This window comes from Sciurus vulgaris, assembly GCF_902686455.1.
Source record: "Sciurus vulgaris genome assembly, chromosome: 7".
In the NCBI taxonomy this organism is placed as follows: Eukaryota; Metazoa; Chordata; class Mammalia; order Rodentia; family Sciuridae; genus Sciurus; species Sciurus vulgaris.
Window position 1 is genome coordinate 136,253,446 of NC_136467.1, and position 17,387 is coordinate 136,270,832.

Consider the following 17,387-nt stretch of genomic DNA (forward strand, 5'->3'; position numbering starts at 1 on the left):
AGTAAAAAAATGAACTTTGACATATACATAGGAAAAAGTATTAGAAAATTACACACTAAATTTTACTGCAGTTATCATTGGAAGAGTGGATCACAGGGGACTTTCTTGCTTCTATTTTATACCTTTATAAAAGATCATATACTATAGCATGTGAGATTTAGACACAGACAACCTGGGCTTCAACATCCAGTCATAGATGTTAGCTCTATGAAAATATAGCACTAATCATTAAAGAATGATAAACTTGACTATTAACATTAGGAACTTCTTCATCAAAAGATATTTACAAGATAGCAAAATGTCCAGTCACAAGTGAAGAGTACTGATAATATCAAGAATATACAAAGAACTCCAAATCAATAAAAAAAAAATGGGCAAAAGATATGAACAGGCATTAAGGTAAGACAAAACATATGACCAAAAAATAAGAGATGCTAAACTTTGTTGATGGCAAAATAATTGCTAATCAAGACTACAGTAAGGTAATTTTTACCTTTATCAATTTGAGAATATCCAGTGTTAGAGAAGATGCTGATCATAGAATTTCATTCATTCTGTGAATTCTAAAATGGTACAACCACTCTGGAAAAATTATACTATTTGTAAATACTTAGGAGTCAAACATTCACAGCAATTCTATCCCTTGCTTCAATTCCAAAGGAAATTATTAAGTATGACAGAAAGTAAGAAAAACCTTGAAACAACTAAATGTCTACTAATAGAAGAATGGAAAATAAGCAGTCCAACAATGTCCACAGATTCCATACAGTCCTGAGAGATTACATCAGCATGATTCTTTTTCAAAATAGAATTCAAAGCAAATATTTTAATATTTTTAGGAAACACAGACAACTTGGATGTCCCAAGTGCAGAGGAAGGAAGGAAAGAGATGTGGGCTGATATAAAGGTCCTGGCTGCCGAATTAGATGGCAGCTTCATGGATACTTAGTATTAAAAGTAAATAAAAATTTTCCTCTTATACATTTCTGTACTGAATTTGCTAATATTTTGTTAAAAATCCTTGCATCTGTGTTGATGAGAGCATTTGGTATGTAAATTCTGGAAAGTCGTTTTTTTTCCTCCTCTGAGGCGCCGGGGACTGGAACTGTGGCCCCTGCGCATGCTAGGCAAGCACTCTCCAATATGAGCTATTTCTTCAGCTCCACGGAAAGTCTTGATCAGATGTTGGTGTCTGATTGTACGTACATCATACAAGTTGGGAAGCAATCACCTCTTGTCCTTTTTTGAAAAGGAGTTTGTAAGATTGTTATTTTTTCCTTGAATGCCTGACAAATTTAACAGTGTAAACAACTGAGTTGAAACTAGAGGTTGAATTTTTAAATTATGAATTTAATTACTAGGTAGAATGCTATAATGTCAAATTTGGGTTGAATTTGATACCACAGTATGTGATAATAAGGGAAACAAAACAAAGACTGTCTAAGGGAGAATATGTCAATGTGCATATATGTCATGGTAGTATTCTACTGTGACATGGCTCAATATCTTAACAAACCCGCCTGGGGCCACTCCTAATGTGTTGCAGTTGAGAAGAGTCCCATGGTTTTGGACCATATGTAGTGTCCATTCCTGTCCTTACTACTGTATCACTCATAGTACTATCATAGGCCTATTGTGCAACATTAGGTGGAGAGGTGTGTGTTGAGGAAAAAGGCTGATCTCTCCACAGGCCCTCTCCATCTGGTTATTACATTTCCTCTGTGGTAGAGGTGGACATCTCTTGTGTCTCTGAGGGATGATACAAATATCTATCAGTCTGTACAGATTCTCATAAATAAATCTATGTCCTTAGATCCCAACATTTTTTCTCAGATTTTTCAGTCTTGTTCCTTCTAGGATCCTGACCAACTAGCCAAGTCATTCAATACTGCTCAGGATTTCATGGCCACCTGTATTTGTATTTACTTCTTTCTCTATAGCAAATCAATAGTCAGCTATATAGTTCATTTGTCTGATTACTGTAAGATTTTTTTCTTTTTGTTTTCTTTCAGAGCACTTTCATAAGCTAGCGTTTAATAACAATGCATTTTTTTACTCTTCCCGGCATACCAAGCCAAGTTGTCCTGAATAAGACCTTGTTTTTTATTGTTAATATTTGATCAGCTGGTCCTGAAAGAAACCTGTAAATATAAAATGAAAGAGGGGTGTGCAACTAGGGGTTCTTGGCCACTTAGTTGTTGAAAATTACATGTGTACTTTGGATCTGCTCAGACCCAATCCCAAATGTACAATTTCGGTCAGTTAAGCCTATTGGATTAACTCTGTGAGCCAGTATAGAATAAAAACTCAGAGATATTCCACTGACTGGATGAGCAATCTTAGCTATTTATGGCCCAACTTTTGTCAAACATTGCTTGAGGACTGTTCCTGTGAGGTGCATAATTTCTAGATATATTGCATACACAGACAAAGCAGACTTCAATATACAGAAAAGGCTCTCAGGCACAAAATACTGCTTTTTGTATTTTTTTTTTTTTTTGTAGTCAGAATTTGGAATTTGGTCTGATGTAAATAAGAAATAGGATGTTAAATAAAATTTTATGTAATTACGCGATATTGGTAGATTTTCAAATATATTGCATTTGGTCAAAAAAAAAAAAAAAAAAAAAAAGCTAATAAAAAGTAGCCAGGCATGGTGCCACACACCTGTAATCTCCCAGCAATTGGGGATGCCGAGGTAGTAGGATCACAAGTTCAAGGTCAGTTTGAGCAACTTGGTGATACTGTCTCAAAAAATAAATAAATAAATAAAGGGGAGTTAGTGACGCAGCTCAGTGACATCAGTGACAGAATGTCCCTGGGTTCAATTCCCAGCAAAACACACACACACACACACACACACACACACACACACACACACACAAAGTAAATGGAGGCTCTGCATAGACTACTAGTGACGATCTGTCATGAACTCAAGATTATGATTAGTCAGTCTATTTCTGTGTACCACTTGAGGTACATTTTTAAAAGGTACATATAAAACAAACAAAAACTAGTAATCTCAGATTAAAATTTTATATCTTAAAATAACAGGCATATCATAATGGAAGAATAGAAAAAAATCAAGTTAAATATTTATCTCATTTTGAGTGTTGAGGAAGATTAGATACTGATTCTCACTACTGATAGAAAGGCATATTTCAAATTTAAGCACAAGAGATAAAAGAATCATTATCAATAATATTACAGACAAAGGAGAAAAAGGATCAAGAAAGTTTAAGTGAAAAGTAACAAACATCAAAAGAAGAAACATCAGTTATCACAATGAATTTGTGAGAAGAGGCTGAAACAAACTCAGTACCTTAAATATTATTATTTATTTAGAAAATTAGAGTGACCAAATTAAGATGGTATTTGAGACAGTAAATGTTTAATGTAGTGTTCACAGCATTTAATTGGCATTAAAATTATGTGAAACAAATGATAACTGATCAGTACATAAAGATGTGCTAATAAACTAAAACCATAACAGTCACAAAGGCCCATACATTCCTTTACCAGAGCTTTCTTTAATATTGAATATCAAAAACTGGTAGGCTATCAGATTAGGTTTTTTTCTAGCTTCATCTTTCAACTGTTCTTACTCCTTAGAACATAGGAACTTTGCCACATATGATGACCTGCACCTGTGACTCCGGAGGCTAAGGTAGGAGGATCAAAGTTCGTTACCAGTCTGGGCAACTTAGAGAGATCCTTCTCAAAATATAAAATAAAAAGGGCTGGTAGTTCAGTGGTAGAGTACACCTGGTTCCACTCCCTAGTAGCATTCACACACACACACACACAAACACAGAAATTCTGTTTATTAAATCTATGTGAAGTAGGCATTGTTATTCTTCCCTAATAACACCCCCTTTTTTTTAACAGATGAAGAAACTGAGGTTTGGAATGATCAAGTAGTCTTTCCAGATTAAAAAACAGTAAACCATTTTCTTCATGGATTTAAATTCTGACAATTGACCCGGGTCCAACACTTAACAATAGAGCCATCACTAAGTCCTCAGTCACTGTGAGATATTCTACTATGCAGTATAAAAAAAAAAAAAAAAAGATTTTAGACAATATAAGACAACTTAGAAACAAAGTAAAACTGTTTTCCCTTACACTTGGAAGATTATACCATGAGTCAATCACTTCCATGAGATTTCATAGGAACAAAATCAGGCTGGTCCTTTGCTGCCCTCTTATGGAAGATATACGCAGATACACAAAAATCCCCAGCCAATAACTAGTTCGACTTTGCCACAACTGAATTATTTCAGGCATACCTAGCTTTATATGACAGATGGGTTTATAGAACAATGCAACTAGTACCTAAGCAGTACACAGTGAACAAAAGTATACAATGAAAAACTTCACCCACTCAATCTTTAATATGTATTAAGCTTGATTTTATAAGAATCCTGTGCTTATTTAAATAACTAATCACCTTCCAGTTTAATCTTTGTGGTATACAGATTTCTATACATTTATTTAAATTATAAAATTGTATGATTAACCAGTTCACTATCAATAAAGGTATGAATTCATATCATCAAAATTTTTCAGTTTAATCATCAGTTTCAAGTACTTTTGCCTTTTTTAAAGCTGAAATCTAACAAATAGTCAAAGTGAATGGTTCAAGTTCCTTCTAATTTCCAGCTCTTTATTTCTTCCCTGTTGTCCATGACTATAATCTCTCTCAGGAGAGACTAAGTAACTTGAACTCTGCAGTAGATAGGACCTGATCAATTCTCAACAAAATCTGTGAAGAACAACATTGCTGAAAGTTTTAATGTTATCTTTCTAGTTGTTTTAGTTTTGACAAGGCTGTTAATAATTAAACATTAAAGCCCACAACCTTATGAACTTAAAACAGTGAGTGATTTTTTATAGCTAAACAGTAACAGAAATTGTTTCATTAATTCACAGATGAAACTCCTTCAGACTCTCTGCTGGAACGGGGGTTTTTAGATCCTTGGAATTGAACTTCACCTAACTCTTTTCACCAGAACTAGGAAAATCTATGGACATCATGTGCACATCATGTGTGCTCTATGTTACTCTCAATCCTTGGATAGATACCACAAATATCACTTCCACGTATTGGGGGAATAATACAAATTAAAAACAAAAAGAAAACAACAAGATTGCTGGTATATTGCCCAAAAACATTTCCTGGATTCCCCCAGTAGCTCTGTCACAACAACCCATGACTAGTTCAGTTCTTCAAGGGCTTTGCTATTTATAGCTTCCTTCCTATTTTCAGCATCATGTTAGTTTAGGCATTCTTTTTACATTTCTTCATCAAATTCATGGAATACTGAATTCAGATCAAGTACCTACTATTATGTGCAAGCAATGTGTTAGGACCTAAGTCCAGAATAATAAACAAAAGAGACATGGTCTCATCTCATGTATCATGTAACTTAGAGTCTAGTAAGAGAAAACAGACACCAAATGAATATGCCAATAAATATTCTGACAGTCTGACAAGGTTTTATTAGGGAAAATAATAGGTTGCTTTTAAAAAAGATATAGGAAAGATAGGTCTTAAGTTATATTAGGACCAAAAGAATAAGTTGTAGTAATTGAGGAGGATGAGAAAAGAGAAATCTGAGCAACAGAAACAGCAAAGAACCTTAAGCCTTAAGGTAGGAAAAAGTACAGCATGCTTTAGGATTAACATGAGGCCCATATGGCTTAAAAATGAGACTTGAAAACAGGGCTTCAATCAAGATCTTACAGGCCATGTTAAGAAGTTTGACTTTATTTGAAGCGCTAAGTACCATTAAGTGGTTTTAAGCAGGAAAATGACATGATCTAAATTGTTTTCAAAAGCATTCCAGTTTTTGAGTTCTTGGAGCATGACAAAAGCAGAGCAGAGAAATGATAAAAGAAAAAACTGCAGAAATTCCAACGAGAGAGGTTGGATTAAGGTGGTAACAATGAAATTGGGGAAAAAAAGATGAATTTGAAGTAGAAAGTTTAACAGAGCTTGACAAGCGACTAAATGTAGACCAGCTTGTGTAATTGATAAATAAAGGTAGCATGTATTCAGGTAAGGATGACAGGAGGAGCCAGTTTAGTGGGGAGAGGGAATAAGAATTTAGTTTTGGATATGTTCAGTGTAAGATTTCTATGAGATATCTAAGTAAATATGCCAAGTATTTAGCACATAAATGACAAAATGATGGAAATGGATGAGATCACTTAGAGAACATAAAGTGAGAAAGGCTCAGCACTAAGGCTTAAGGAGAGAATACAAGAGGAAAAGCCCCAAAGACCCACACAAAGAGGAAATTCAGGGGAGTATTATGCTACATAAATTCATACGTAGTAACTGGAGCTGTTTAATGAATGTGTGGACAGTAGGTTAGCCCATTTAACCAGTTTTTCTTTTTTCCCCATATTTTTATTGGTGCATTATAATAGTGGGATTCATTTTACACATTCATATAAGCACATGAGTAACAATATGATTTGGTCAGTCTCATTCTCTAGTACTCCTCCTTTCCCTTCCTTCCTCCCTTCCCCTGGTTCCTTTTCTCTACTCCACTGATCTCCCTTTGCCTTTCATGAGATTCTACCCACCCCATCCACGCACACCCACACCTTTCTTTTCCTTTATGCTCTCTAACTTCCACATGAGAAGAAAGCATGTGACCCTTAACTTTCTGTTGGACTATTTCACTTAACAAAATGCTCTCAAGTTCTATTCATTCATCTGCAAATGACATAATTTCATTCTTCTTTATGACTGAATTAAACTCCATTGTATATTTATACTACTTCATCCATTGACAGGCACCTAGGTTGGTTCCATTGTTTGACTATTGTGAATTGTGCTGCTATAAACATGGATTTACATATATGGCTATAGTGTGCTGACTTTAATTCTTAGGATAAATACCAAGGAGTGGAAGAGCTAGGTCATGGTGGTTCCATTCCTAGTATTTTGAGGATGCTTCATACTGATTTTCATAGTGCTCGCACCAATTTACAACGCCACCAACAGGGTAAGTGTTCCTCCCCCTCCCCGCCATGATCTCCAGCATGTACTCTTTTTTTTTTTTTTTTTTTTTTTTTTTGCGGTGCTGGGGATTGAACCCAGGGCCTTGTGCTTGAAGGCAAGCACCCTACCAACTGAGCTATCTCCCCAGCCCTGCAGCATGTACTCTTGATGGCTGCCATTCTAACTGGAGTGAGATGAAATCACAGTTCGGTTCTGATTTGCATTTCCCTAATTGCTAAAGATGTTAAACATTTTTTCATATTTGTAGGCATTTATATTTCTTCTTTTTAGATGTGTCTAATTTATTTGTCTGTTTATTACTTAAGTTATGTCCTTTTGGTGATGAGTCTTTTTTATATATTGTGGATATTAAACCTGTCAGAACAGTAGCTAGCTAAGATTTTTCTCTCATTTTTAGGTTCTCTCTTCACATTTTTGTTTCCTTTGCTGGGAGGCTTTCTAATTTGATGTCATTCCATTTATTAACTCCTGGTATTATTGCCTGAGCTTTAGGAGTTCTACTGAGGAAGTCATTCTGAGCCTGTACACTGGAATGTTGACCCTATGTTGTCTTCCACCTGTTGCAAAGTTTCTGGTCTAATTCCTAGGTCTTTGATCCATTTTGAGTTGACTTTTGTGCAGGGTGTCTCATTCTACATACAGATAACCAGTGTTCTGAGTATCTTTTGTTTCAAAAGATTGCCTTTTTTTCAGTCCATGTTTTTGGCGCCTTTGCATTTGACCACTCTCTATGGTCAGAAATTAACGAAGAATTGTTTCAGATAGAGATAACGTATTCTAGAATTCTGAATGCCTCTTGAGCTTTATCTTTGTTCAGGTCAGGCCCCCACTGTGCTTTCATACTGCACTCCTTCTGCTTCTTGCCTTGGGGTCACACTTCTGCAATAAGCCTAGCATTTGCTGGGTCCCAATCCATGCCTGGTTATGACACCTAAACATGAAACTAAGCTATCTCGGTTTTATCTATAATCACAATAATATTGTACCAAGGAGTCCTGGACTCTCCAATCCTTACCATGACAAGAGCTAATCAAACATTAATTCAACAAAGTTTCTGATAGATTATTTACTGATTCATCACTTAATAAGGAATAAACAACCTGTTTTCCAAAGAAAATTCTAGTAAAAGTGAAATTGGCAACCATATGGATGTTGTTAGCAAAAAAAATAAATATATAATACATATTTCCAATTTTTAAAAAATGGATACACATTTGTTTGGAAAACATTCCCTCACTACAAAAAAAAAAAAAAAAAAAAGAAAAAGTACCAGAAGCCAGGTACAATAGTACACACCTGTATTCCCAGCAACGGAAGGCTTAGACAGGAGGATTGCAAGTTTGAGGCTAACCTTAGCAATTTGGCGAGCCCCAAACCAACTTAGTGAGACTCTATCTCAAAATAAAAATAAAAAGGGTTAGGGATGTAGTTCAGTGTTTAAGTGCCCCTGGGTTCAATTCCTACTACCAAATAATAATTATAATTTTTAAAAAAGAAAAAAAGTACCAGAAAACATTTCCTAAATACATACTCTATCCTAACTATATCCTGGACAATCATCTAGATATTTTCAGAATACAGAAGCACACAGTAAAAAATAACTTGTCATAAAATAAGTTAAACTTATATTAAACAATGGGTTTCTTAACATTTAAAATCTCTCCATTTTAATCTCTATTACAAGAAATATCAATGGATATAACCCACATATATAAAAGTTCTTGTGATATTACATATATTTTTGGGGGGCTGTCCATGGTTCCTGGTTTATAACTCTCTCCCCAAGACAGCAGGTCATAGAAACTCTTATCTGTTCCTGCCTTTCTGACGGGAACTGGCCATAACCTACGCTGTCTAATAATAGATTCCAAAAACCCCATTTCAGAAGGGAGCTGCCCCACAGTTGGGAAGACAAAATTTTGCAGAGAGAGGCCAAAAATATAGCCAGACAAGCCTTTCTGCGATTCAGTCTATTAGTGTTAGACCAGACCCTTTTTGTCAGCCACATTTCTACATGGTTGTCTTTCATCATGTTTATACAATTAAATCCTCAGAAAACTCCACCAGGACAGTGGTCAGAGATTTCAGAGAGCTGAACACATGGAGGTGGCTAGAGGCTGGTGCACAGAGGGCCTAGAAACTCCACCCTCCTTCCCAGGAACCTCACCTTACACATCTCTTCATTTGTATCCTTTGTAATAACCTTTATAATAAAGTAGCACACATAAGCGTCTCCCTGTGTTCTGTGAGTCACTAGAGCAAAGTAATAGAACTTGAGAAGGAGGTTTTGGGAACCCTGATTTATAGTAGTTGGTCAGAAGCACAGGTAACACAACCTGGGGCTTGTGATTGGCATCTAAAGGAGAGGGACAGTCTTGGGGACTGAGACCTCAATCTGTGTGATCTGATGCTATCTCAAGATAGATTATGTCAGAATTTAGTTGAATTAAAGAACACCCAGCTGGTGTCCACTGCAGAATTGACAAATTCACATATATCTGGTGTCATAAGTATGTGGTGTGAGTATAGAAGAAACAGAGTGAGTTGTTTTCCAATGATATCCTCAGGGCACTTCAACAAACTTTATGGATATAGAGGGATACTCAGATCAAAATGTTTATGAAGCACTGTCATTAGTTCAGGAAGAGACTAAAAAGCAGTTTAGGAAGATGGTTTTGTGAACACACCTGATTTAGTATGACGACTATAACGGGATGGATTAAATCTTGAGATAGTATGGATTAAGGATATTAGCAGCTGTGTCCGTCCATTTTGTGCACTATAGCAGAATACCATGTTATTTATAAAGAAGAGAGATTTGTTTTTTTTACCTAGAGGTTGGTAAGTACAAGATCAAAAGGCCACATTTGGTGAGGATCTTCTTTCTGCCCTAACATGGTAGAAGACATCACAGGATAAGACAGCAAGAAAGGGTTGACTCTGCTTCTTTAAAATACGCTCTCTTGCAATGATAAGCCCACTCCCATGAAAATAACATCAACCCATTCATGTGGCAGAGTCCTCATGACTTCAAGGTTCCACCTCTCAACACTATTGCAAGGGGGATTAAATTTCCAACACATGAACTTTGGGGGACAATTTTAAACCATAGCAGCCACCCCAAGTACCTGAAGACTTCTCCTATTATATATTCAATATAAAACCATACTAAAATATAGAATAAATGTTTAAGAAACCCAACAAATTTGGAATTTATCTTATTTCAATGAGCTCCCTGAAATATCCAGTAAGAAAATCTTCCACCAATCCCATAAATTTTTAGATACCCTTGCCTTGATATTACCCAGAATATGTGCTTATTTTTATATATTGGGCAATAGGTTCCTTGCCACTAAGTGAGGTCCACTGACCAGTAAGTAGCACCAGAATCCCGGCGGAACATGCTAGAATTGCAGAAAATTAAGCCTCACCCCAGATCTACTAAATTAGAATACACATTGAACAAGATATCTTCCAGATGATTTTCATACACAGTAAACTTTGAAGAGTGCTGGATTAATGTTGATTCTAAGGAATTAATTATATTAGATTTATAGGGGAAAAAAAAGAAAGTTCAAAGGACTAATAAAATGGATGGTGATGATAAAGTTAAGAAATGATCCTTCTTTGGGATCAATTTACTTCAATACTCTGGCATGTCAACTTGGTATTTTATTTGTGATTGTATTAGTCAGCATTTTCTTATCATAGTGAAATACCCGAGATGAGCATATAAAATCAAAAGGCTTATTTGGCACATAGGTTTAGAGGCCAAACATCCAAATGGCATGGCACAGGTTCTGGTGAGGGCCCAGTGACATATGCTGAGCCTAGTGAGGCATATGCTGAAAAAAGTATCAAATTTCAAACCACTATGCAGAGAGAGGGGGTGGAGGGGCCAGGCTTGCTTCTTTTTATAACTACCCTCTCTGGAAAACCACCAAGGGGTTACCCGAGAACAACCTTAATCCAATGAACCAAGGATCAGACCTCTTGAAGTGTCCATTATTTCCTAATACTGCCATGTTAATACTGTTCATGTGCACATGAACACTTTGGGACACTCAAACCATATCCAAATCATAGCAGTGACACACATAAGAAAGCAAAACAAAGATATTTTCTCCAACTACAAAGAATGTACAACATAATGGATATGGATAGTGGATAGATTTTCAGCATATACATAATGAATGTTTAGAATCCATGCTTAGGTCATTTAAAAAGTCACTAGAATTTGTGCTTCTTGCTATATGAAATAACCAGATTCCCAAAATCAATCTGCTATCTTAAGAACTAGAAAACTGGACAAAATATAGAGCTATTTTCAAATGTTGGATAAAAGCACAGAACTATTGTCCCTCAAGAAAGAGAATCAAATGAAGAAAGCCCTATCATTGCCACAGCTTTTGATCTGAAAGCACATTAAGACTACAGGAAAGACAGGGGGGTTCAAGTAGATAATAGTGGTTCACTAAGTTGAGATATTACAGGCTGGTGTTTTTAAAGTTCTGGAGCACCTGAGAATTGTAGAGTAGGGTTCTGGAGAGCAGAGAGGTAGACAGAAAGAGTTCTAAAATCCTTCAGGGATCCCCTGGACTCTGCTTTACACTATGATGTGCATGCATGGTACAGGCTTACATGAGGCTGCAAAAAGACCAAGTGTACAACTATGAGTGAAATGGTTCCCATTCACATGTAACTGGATACGAGAAGGCTGAACAAGATAAGGATGCCCACATTTGCCCCTTCTACTCAACACAGTGCTGGAAATGCCAGTCAGAGCAGTCAGGCAAAGAAATCACACGCAAAAAAGTAAATTTGTTTGTTGCCATATGCCATGATCTTATATATAAGAAATCCTAATTCTTCTACCAATATTAGAAAAAAGAAATTCAGCAAAGTTACAGGATTTAAAATTAAATACACAAAAGTCAACTGGTTTCTACATACTAACAACAAAGCATCTGGGGGAAAAAAACCCAATAAACAAATCTAATTTACAACAGTATTAAAAAGAATAAAAATTTAGGAACATTTAACCAAGGAGGGTAAAGATCTACATACTACATTGATGGAATTAATTCAAGACACCAATAAATGGAAAGCTATCGCATGTTCAGGACTGGAAGAATCAATATTGTCAAAATGTTTATACTACCCAAAGCAATTGACAAATATGATACAAAGAGATTTTTCACAGAAATAGAAAAAATTCCTAAAACACCCAGAATATCTAAAATAACCTTCAGTAAGAAGAACAAATCCAGAGCCATCACCTTCCTCATTTCAAATTATATTCTGTAATAAAAACATTGTTACCCACACAAAACAGATATATATAGATCAATGAAACAGAATATAAAGTCCAGAAATAAATCCATTTTTATTTCATCAGGTGCCAAAAATAAACAATGGAAAAAAGAATAGTCTGTTCAATAACTGGGGTTGGGAAAGCTGGATATCCATACGTAAAAAAGTGAAACTGTATCCTAATCTTACATTATACACAGCATCTACTTAAAATGGATTAAAGACTTAAATGTAAAGTCCAATATGGTAAAACTCTCAGAAGAAAACAGGGAAAAAGTTCCATGACATTAATCTTGACAATATTTTTTTTTTTGATAAATGAACAAAAACAAAAAAGCAAAAACAAAAAAGTGGGACTATATCAAACCAAGAAGCATATGTATAGGGGAAAAAAAAAACAATCAACAAAATGAAAATATAATGTATGGAAGGGGAGGAAATATTGCCAAACCTTATGGCAGTTAATAATAAGCCAGGTGTGATAGCACACATCTGTAATCCCAGCAACTCAGCATGCTGAGGAAGGAGGGTGACAAGTACAAGGCCAGCCTGGACAACTTAATAAGACCCTGTCTTAAAAACAACAACAACAACAACAAAAAACAACCTGGGGATGTAGCTCAGTGGTAGAGTATGCCTGGGTTCAATTCCCAGTACCACAAAAAATATTTTTTTAATATAAGGTCAATAACCAATAAATAAATAAATAAATAAATAAAGATAATATCAATATCCAAAATATAAGGAACTCATACAACTCAATAGTGAATAGTGAAAAATAACTTTTTAAAAATGGGAAGAGGACCTAAATAGACATTTCCCAATGAAGATATACAAATAGCTAACATATGTGAAAAGGTGCTTAGCTCTAGTCATTAGAGAAATAATGATAAAATCTACAATGAGATATCACCGTACACCTATTAGGATGGCTATTATCAGAGAGTAGTGAGATAACTTATACACTATTGGTGGGGATGTAAAATTGGTAAAGCCATTATGGAAAACAATTTGGAGGTTCCTCAAAAAAATTAAAAATAGAACTGTCATATAATTCAACAATTCCACTTCTTAGCATACAGGGTATATAGCCAAAGAAAATAAAATTAGTATATCAAAGAGATATTTGTACTCGCCATGTTCAGTGCAGCATTATAGTAGCTAAGATATGAAATCAACCTAAGTGTCTAGTGATGAACGAATAAAGAAAATGTGATGCTTGCGCTTGCACATTACATTTATCAAAGGGTGAAAATTTGCAGTTTTAAAAATAAATTCTAGAGACCAAATGTACAGCACGGTGACTATAGTTAATAATGATATATTTTCTAATATTCTACAAATGAAAACACAGTACATCTTAAATATTATCCTTTCAAAAGAAAGAAAAAAATCATAGAGAAAAAGATGAAGAAGGGAATGGAGAAAGCAAGCAAGCAAACTAAGATGATGGATATGAATAATTCATTTTTGCAGCAATTATTTCACAAAGTATCATACTTTAAAACATCACATTACTCATCTTGCTTATAATTTTGTCAATTATATATCAGTAAAACTGGGGAAACACGATAATTGACAAATATAAAATATAAAAATTACTGAGATATATACTTAAATTGGGTGATTTTATATAAATTATACCTTGATAAAATTGTATAAAAATGTACATCTGAAAAAAAAGCAATGGTAAAACAATATTTACACAATGTTTTGTTAGGCCTAAGACATAAAGAAATGTAACACACTCTCTAAATAATAGCCTAAAGGAGATGGATAGGTGTGAAGCTGTATTGAATTAAATAATTTATTCAGTATGGTAACCTGAATTCACAAAACCAAGAAATGAACAGAACCTACAATGATAAGTAAGGTTAATATAACAAAAACCATAAATATACACTTGCTGTCCTTTGTTCTTTCTTTAAAAGACAGCAATAATTAAAATAAACGTATTGTTGGGCTTAGAACATTTAAACCACAAAAATCAGGGAAAGAGAATAAAACTGTACTAGAGTAAGGTTTCCATATGTCACTGGAATTTAGTATAAATTTGTAGTTGATTCTAATAAGTCACACTGTATATAAGCACAAGAGCAACCATTAAGGCAATAATTTTTTAAAAAATGGGAAAAAATCACTAAGGAAATTAAAATGCTACATTAGAAAATATTCCCTGGATGCAAAAGAAAAGAGTAAAGGAGGGATAGAGGAAAAAGAAAGAAAGACAGACATATAAACAAAACTAGGATGGCAGACATAAAACCAACTATATAAATAACAATATTAATTGTGACTGGATCAAACAATCAAGTCAAAAGGCCGAGATTGTCAGACTACATTTTTTAAACAAAAAAGAGCTATAATCTAACACGACAATGTCTGAAGGAGACACACTTTTAAATCAACTGTACAAACCATACAAAGAAAGTTGGAATGGTTGTACTAGATTCAGACAAACTAGACTTTAAAATAAAATATAGAGAAACATAAGAACATTTATAAAAGGATTACCCCACTAGAAAGACATCACATTTATAAGTGTATACACACCTAATAACAGAATCAAAATACTGTATTTATAGCAAAAACTAAATAAAAAGACAGATACCTCAGTAACGATGTCTGAAGACTTAAAGACCATATTTTTAATTAGACATCTAATGATTCTGCAACACATGACTAAAGAACTCTTCAGTCGCTCCCCACCTCAAATGTTTTCTTTTAATCTGTCTCATTAAGTAGTAATTGCATCCATCCAACTGCTCAAGCCAAAAACTTTAAAGCTGCAGCCAGGCATGGTGGCCCATATCTGTATCTCAGAAACTTGGGAGGCTGAGGCAGGAGGATTGCAAGATCAAGATCAGCCTCAGCAACTTAGTGTTACCCTCTCTCAAAATAAAAAATAAAGAGATGAGGATGTAGCTCAGTGATAAAGTGCCCTTGAATTCAATGCCCAGTGCTAAAGAAAAGAATAAAAGAAAAACTTTTAAGCTGCTTTCTCTGGCATCCTACATACAATAACTTGTACCTTCAAAATATATAAGCATCAAAATACTTTTCCCCTTTTAGTCACGGGTCTAAGCAAACATCATCTCTCACTGGACTTACTAAAATACTTCCCAAATGGATTCCTTCTTTCTTGCCCTGAACCTCCAGTGTCTCTCCATAAAGCAGCAAAGTGAACACTCTAAAACAAATTAAATCACATCCACCACTCCTTCACCCTCAATTTTACTCTGTCTAGCAATTTTTAATGCAATTCAAATTCTACCAGCTCCCTTTCCAGCTATCCTTACTCTCTTAATCACCCTGAAGTCATTATGTTGGAGTCTTTGCTGTCCTCAGCCAGAAGTCAAACTTAAAATATAAGCCTATTTAAAAAAAAAAAAATCGCTAATATATTAATACACTGAAGTGAGAAAGGGTAGCTCTAAACGTGAATAATATACAATTTTGCAAAACTGAAACCATCTGGAAATCTAGCAACAAGGAAAATAGTGTAGACGTAAAAATGTTTACTGAAACCAGAATTACATAAAAATTGACACGTTACACGAAAAAGCAGACTATCACATTTTACATGAAAGTAAGAAAATTTAATATTTCATATGGAAAAAAGCCCAAACAAGCCAACACTTTAACTTTGGTTCAATGTGGGTAATGGAGGGTGGGCTTTTTCTTTTGCTTTGTCTGATTTTCATAAATGCACCAGAATTGCTTCAAAACAAACAAAAAGCTCAACTATATTTTTATGGAAAAAGAAAAATCGGTGTTAATGTGTTGTAATAAAAGAAAAACAGTCCAGCGTGCCTACGCAAATAGTTCCTAATTTTAGGACTAAGTCTTAACTAGAGAGGTTAAAGTATTATCTAAATGGGGATCTACAATTTTTTAATTGACATCGGGGCCAATATATTTCTTCAGAGGATTTTATGATACTCGTTATTTTTGTTTGCAGCCTACGTTACAATGAGCCTATTGAGAGCTTACTGGAATTGATGACGGCAGCGTATCTCACAAGGTGCAAATTTAATTCCCTTCCACGCGAGGTACACAACTCAAAAATATTTTCAAGTCCCTTCCGTTATGTGCATCTTGTATGGAATAATGTTTAAAAGGAAGCAAGCAAAGATGGTAGGAAAAAAAATCGAGATGTTCATAAACGCACGCTTGTTCCCAACACCGTATCTCCAGGCCAGTAAATTTTTTGTATTGTTTGCCGCCAGCTGGGCGCCAGATGCTGGGGTTTCCATGATCTCTGTTAGCAAACAGGGCTGATCTCGGCTTTATCGCACACGGGGTCCGTGGGGTCCAACACAGCCTGCCGCAGTCCCCGGCCACAGCTTACACCCACCTACTCCTTGGTGCCGCCCGACGACTGCGGAAAACGGCCTCACTGCGATGATGGCAAGTGCGCCGCTGCCCTGAGGGGTAGAAGAATGCGGGCCGAGAGCTCCGCGCACGGGAGAAAACGCACTAGCAAGGCGGCTGGCCGCGCTGGCACCAAGGGAAGAAACAGGAAGCCCTCAGCCACAGCAGCCGGGTACAGCCAGGACCGCGAGCCCCGCGGCGCATCACATCCGTCTACGTCTTCCCGAGGACGCAAGCACGCATGCGCCTCCCAGGCCGCCAAAGACTTCCGGGAGCCTATTTCCGCCGCCGAGCAGTCGATTCCTCGCGGGTGGGCTAAAACGGCGCCTAGACGCTGCGTTCAGGTATAAAGGATCCCGAGTCCCGGAAGAGACGCAGGAATAGAATGCTGGGCATAAGTTTGTGGCCTGTAAACGTTCGATCAGCTAATAAATTAAGTTGATGTTTGCTTTAAATTCCGGCTTTAAAAAAAAAAAAAAAAAACTTTTCCAAAAACTAAAACAGCAATATAGTTTTGGGGGAGTCCCCGAAATCTTCGTATTTCACTCGCCAAAGTGGTATTACTGCGCACAATATGGTCAGGAAGTTTTAGAGAAAGCTTTTGCCAGCATGTTTTTAATTTTTTTTTTCCTTTCTTTTTAAAAAACTTGGTTTGCTCAGGTCT

The 17,387-nt window shown here is 35.8% G+C and overlaps 1 protein-coding gene across 1 annotated transcript in view; it reads right to left on the reverse strand.

The window, feature by feature from the left end:
• Positions 1–17,387, reverse strand: part of ECI2 (enoyl-CoA delta isomerase 2) — a 149,172-nt gene that overhangs the window by 34,203 nt on the left and 97,582 nt on the right. The window lies entirely within an intron of this gene.